Genomic DNA, 6381 nt, shown 5'->3' on the forward strand with positions numbered 1-6381 from the left:
AGAGGCGGGGACGTAGGCACAGTTGGCGAACCCCGATAACATATCGTGTGTTTGCTTATATTTATGCATTTTATATTTACCACACATGTATGATATGGGTGAATGATGCGTATGACTTAATTTCCACATTATATTTATTTACGCGTTTGGAAATTGTATAGACTGACCCTAGGTTATGTATATACTGTTGTTGCATAGATCAACCTAGGTGAAAAAGTTTTAAAATTCCAATTCACCCCTCCTCTTGTGAGTACACCAATTCTAACACATATGATATTTGTTATTGAGGTTCGGCCAAACCAGCCTACGTCCCCACTTTGGGCATACCCCCCAAGGATTCCACTAACCCTGCTCACTTAAACGGGTGGAGCAGAAACCGTTACAACCTCTCCTTACGGGGCGAGGTAAACCCCAGCTCAATTACAGGGTTAAGCCACAACCATACAACCTCTCCTTACGAGGCATGGAATACCCCAACTCAATTACAGGCTGAGTCCAACTAGTCTCCCTTACGGGACGAAGACACCCCAGTTCAATTTACCAAACTGAACCAAACCGGTCTCCTTTACGGGGCAGAGACTTCCTAGCTCAATCAACAAGCTGAGCCACACTGGTACATAAAACAATTTTTGTACATAAAAATGCTTCTAAACATAAGCAGAGATGTACACAATAAAGCTCTAAAATACACTCTCATATGATATGAAATATGCTCAAGAGAGTAAGGGTGTTTTTCTCAAAATAAATTTGCAATCTTTGAAAATGATATATTTGATAAATACTTCAAAGATTTTAACCCTATAAAATATTTTTCCAAAAATATTTTCAATAAGAAGTAGGAGAACCTAGGGTTTTTAGTTCAAAAAGATTTTGCCAATAAACACAAGTGAGCTTGTGAATTTTACAATGTATGTGCAAAGATTCACAACCTATAAAAAATTTCTCCACAAAAATATTTATCAAAACAAAAACAATGTGGAGAACCTTTAATCTTATTCTCAAAGATTATTTTTTTATAAGTAAAAGCGTGAGAGAGTAAGTGCATTTGAATAAACTAAATGTCTAAGTAAAATGCTCTCTTCTATAGGATTTTTCAAATGAATAGAAAGGAAAGAAAGTAGAAGAGTGTAAAAGAATTTTACCCCAAAGAATTTTTGGTAATAAAATGTGTTTGGAGGAACTTTGATTAAGAAAAAACCCGAAATATTTAAGAGAAAATTTTTGCCTAATCAAAGTTACTAATTTAGCTAATTGAAGGGGTATTTATAGAGTTTTTGAAAATATGACCGTTTGGGGGCACACTCGGTATTTTTCAAATTATTTAAATAAAAATTAAACGTGATTAGTGCTGAAAAATAATCGGAACCTGAGAGGTTCAGTCGGTTGACCCTAACGTCGGTCAGCTAACCTCGCACACCAAATTTGAATTTCTCAATGGGTTTAGTCGGCTGAGCAAAGGGCTGATTAGTTGACCTAAGGCAATTTTCCTTTCTTCGTAAGTTTGGTCGCTAGCTAAATAATCGGTCGGCCAAGCCTTAAAGGCCGGTTGGCTGAGGCTATTTTGATCTAAAAGGTTTGTCAGGCGAGGAAGGTAAAAGTCAAGTTCAGAGGTTGGTCTACTGTGGAATCTAAGTTCAAAAAATGGTCGATAGACTAAGCTTAGTCAAACTTTGACTTCTGGCCTAAGGTGTAGTCGGTTGACTAAGGCACTTTGAACATGCAAGGGATGGTCGACCGAGGTCAGTGAAAAACTTAAGGTTAGCCCAATTTTTGACCTTAAATGATTTAAAAACCTTGTATAGTTTTAGCTTTTTATGAAAAAGGTTTTTTGTGAAAGTGTTGGGTGCCCTAAGGTCAGTCTATGATTCGTCTTGAGCATTAAGTCATGTCATGCAAAGACATGCATTATTACATACCAAATATAAAAAATTAAATGTAATACAAATTAAAATAGATGTCTTCTTCTTCTTCTTTGCTTTTCAGTCTTCATGGAATACGCCAGATCGTATAGGTTTTAAGTCCTTCAGACTTTTATTTCCGTTCCCTTATGTGTGTGTTAAATTATGGACCTGTTCACATGCTAAATACACACATAAGAAACTTATGCTTTGTCAGCAATAAAAATAAGGTTCGGACTCAAAAAGTCAATAGTTGGTTTATCTTTGCATATATGCTTCAATTGAATGTTTGATTACAAAACCTTTTTCCTTAGCTCAATTATTCAAGAATTCAGAACTTTATACTTGTTTGAATTTTCAATCTAACAATCAAATCAAAATCAATATAGATTTAATCACAACCAAAATCAATATTTAGCTATTTTCCAATGTTCTACAAGTTTCAATATGCAACAAGAATCAATATTTAACAAGTGTCAATATTCAGAAAAATCTTAATGAAAATAAAATCATGCTCACAGTTTATATCTTGTGGAAATTTAAAAGAGTAAGGGGAGAAAAGCTGAACAACGTATTTTTGCAAGGTTCGACTGCAACCTATGTCCTTGCCTCAAGCAACCCACTGTGAGGATTCCTTTACCACTTCATTACCAGGTGAAGTAAACCTCTCTCCGTTCAAGGTGGAGTTCACCTCTCTAGTGAGAACACCCCTCTCACTAGGCAATAATTCAAAATCCTTGAATCGTCAAAAACACCACAGACAAAGCAATATTACTTGTACAAAAGAATACTCCTCGAAAGAGCATATTAGTACACGTTAGAATCACAATACTTCAAATAAATTAATACAGAAGTTTAAGCTCGAAAGTATATCACCAAAAATCTGATTAAAAGATTGTGAGTTTCGAAAGATCAAATCATAATTTCGTGAGTTTATAGCAAGAACATAGCAACCTCTTCAGAAAAATATTTTAGCAGTATAACCAGAAAGTTTAAAAAGAGTATGTGCGTGTCGTTCTCTCTTATTGCCCTAATGTGCGAGAATATTAAGTTTAAATAGTGCTCTAGCGTATCAAAAAGTTTCCCCTTAAAATTTTTTTCGATTTGGAAACCAATCATGCAAGTTTTTGAAACAAGATCAGCACTGTTAATCGTTTAAACATACACATCAGTTGACTAGACTCGAAGGGTTAGTTGCCTGAACTCTTTTAAAAGTAGCACATTTTGAAAGTCAAAATGGGGTCTGTCGATTGGTCCTAATAGGTTAGTCATCTGTGCCTATTCTGTTTGCATATTTTCAAAGTCAGTAACACTTCAGTCGCTTGATAAAATATCATCAGTCGCCTTACCTTTCAGCAATACTTGTTTTTTGATGTTTTGGTTCTAAACTTAAATTCATACCTTGGAAAACTAAATTTGGACTTTGAGAAAATATTTTCCATGTGTAAAATCAGGTATCTAAGTCCATGATATATCCTAGGAGCTCCAATCACCAGTATTGAAATTTGAAATACTTACATAAGACTTTTGACATGATAAATCTATCTAAGTTTCTAAGTTTTCATGTTGTGAAGCTTCCAATGTTCTTCTGAGCTTTAATCACGTCTTTAGTGAAACTTCATGTCCCTCATTACTTGATGCTTTCATATCCATCTTGACTCATAACTTTAAGTGTAAATATCATTCAAGCTCTTCAAACATGTCCAATTGATTTTATAACAACACTTGAGCCCTGAAATTTAACTCAACCAAACATGTTAAGTAACCTTGATTTGTTATCATCAAAACGAGATTAAGTCTTGTTAGGCCAACAATCTGCACCTTGAAAAAAAAAAAAAACGAAGAGTTCGCACAGTGCTATGTTTCATCCATTGGAAGGTGAAACATGGTGAAATTGCCTAATCTCCCAACTTTTGGTTGCATCTCGCTAAAAAGAAAAATAAAAATAAAAGTAAAGTTGTACATATCACATGTCACTAGTTGAAGGTAACATGTGACATCATTGCAGCGGGTTCTTGTCTGTTAGGTGAAGTCATTGCGACATCATTGACCATGTGGTAAATGCAAAATGCATTGCAAAAAAAAAAAAAAAAAGGTTTGGTGGGCTATATTTCACCCCAAATAAGTGGCACGTGGCATGATTTGGCGCACTAGGCACCAACTAGGGTGACGTTAGCATGGTATCACCCTGCTATGCATCCTGTTTTGATTTGATAAAAAAATAAAAAAATAAAAAAATTTTAATTGATTAATCTTGGCCGTCTGTAGTAGGTCACGTGTCATAATCTCGTGATGACATGTAACACATTTCTAGCAATTAGATTTGTGTTTTCTCTGAACAGTTAGATTTCTACTATGTTAGCGGCCTATATGTTGTATGAACCAAGCACCTTGCGCCACGTGGTGCACTATGGGCTTGGTTAGTAACGTCATGCTCATATCACCTGCCATATGTCATTTATGAGGTTTCAAAAAAAGTGATAATGTGACATGTGTCACTCTCTAGTTGTGACACATGGCAGGATCTTGAGCGCCCATTTTGTGTTTCCCCTAGATGGTTGAATCGTTATCTTAGCAATATAGGGAAGTTTTTTTGTACCAATCAAGAGATGTCATGTGGTGCCTTTTTATGAGTCAGAGTGACGTTACTTGTGTCATGCGACACTTTCCCTCACCTCCCTTTTTGACTAGGTTGACCTAGTTTGACCTGGGTAAACTTAGGTTGACCTTGACTAGTTTATCCGATTTAGACTAGTTTGCCTAGTTGAAACTAATTAATTTATTTTATTTTATTTTTCAAAAATGTTTTCAAAATTCTCAATAAATAATTAAAATTCATAAAAATAGTAAAAATTATAGAAAGAGTAGTAAATATTATGAAAAATTTAGGAATCATTTTGGGACTTTTTGAATAAGAAATGGAAAAATCACAAAAATAAGGAAAAATTGAAGAAAATTCTTTAAAAATCTTTTAAAATTGTAGAAAATTATCAAACAAATAGAGAAAAATTTAGAAAATTATGGGAACGCTTGTATATTTTTGAGCATGAGGAACTTAATAAATGAGAAAATGTAATTCTCAATCATCACATAAGGACGAAGAATTTAAGGGGTTGTTTCGTATCAATGTCAAAATTAAAGAAATAAAAATTAGAAATGAAAACCAAAAACTAAAAACATAAACTAAAAACTAGAAATGAACAATCTTTTTGATTAACATTTATAAAACTAAAACAAATTTAAAATTTAATTAAAAAATAATCATTTTCATCTTTAAATAAAAAAATATAATCAAAATATGATCAAAAATAATAAAATCACAAATAGTTCACATTAAAGAATGACTCTAATAAAAATAAAATTTATTATAATTATTTTACTTAATTATTATACTTTCAAAATTTACTTTACAATAAAAAATTTATTGAACATAACAATTAGAAAACTGTAAAAGTATTTTGTAATTGGATTTATTATTATTTTCTAGGAAGCTTGACCCACAGCTTGCATCTACCATCCATGGAGATATCATGGATGAGGATTACATCAACCCTTGATTCACAGATCCTCATATTGAAAGATTGGTTGCTTGCATCTACCATCCACAGTGTCTTCATCCTGCACAAACCGTATTTCTATAACTCCAACAGGAATCTCCTCTGGTCACAGAATTAGACCTATGAATGGGACACTCTTTATGACTTCCCTAGTTCATGGCCGAACTATAAACTTCCATTGCTCCAGTATCTCTGTGAGATGAATGATTTCAAGTTCTACTCTGAAATCCTCCATGCCATTCCAGACATCATCCCAACACCTGAACCACAATCGTACAAAGATACTATGCAAGACTCTCAAGATCCAATGGACACCAATGATTATCCTTTTGATCCACCAACATATCACCATCCAATTCATGGAGATATCACGGATGAGAATTACATCAACCTCAACCTCTCACCATCACATCATATGTAGCCCCATATGCCTCTTACTCTGTTTGATATTCAACATCCAAAGTCTATAATAGTGTGTTATTTGGAAGTTTGTGTGTAAGTCAAAAAGTTTTAGTGTGATTAAAGGTGGCGGGTCACTCCCGCACAAATGCAGCCGCCCATGTGCTGTCACTTTTTGTCGCGTCATCTGTCAGTCGTCACCACAAAGTCTTCACCCACTTTCATCTTTATATCATTATCTACTTTAAGTCTTTGTCTACCTTTACTTTATGTTATGTCAAGAGAAAGTTTTGCGCTTGTGCTTATCCCTGAGACTCTATATACGGGACTATCTTTCCATTTGTAAGAGAGAATGCATCAGAACAAGTTTGAGAAATAAAATCTCTTGTGTGCTTATCTATGACTTTTTAAGTTTTCTCTTTTCCTAGAGCTATTTTGTCCAAAAGGCTTTTAAGTCTCACTTCTATGAGTTTGTAATGTTCTCATGATTTCATGAAAGATAACTGAATACCCGTAACTTAGTCCTA

The sequence above is a fragment of the Malania oleifera genome, chromosome 7 (genome assembly GCF_029873635.1).
Source record: "Malania oleifera isolate guangnan ecotype guangnan chromosome 7, ASM2987363v1, whole genome shotgun sequence".
NCBI classification, from domain to species: domain Eukaryota; kingdom Viridiplantae; phylum Streptophyta; class Magnoliopsida; order Santalales; family Ximeniaceae; genus Malania; species Malania oleifera.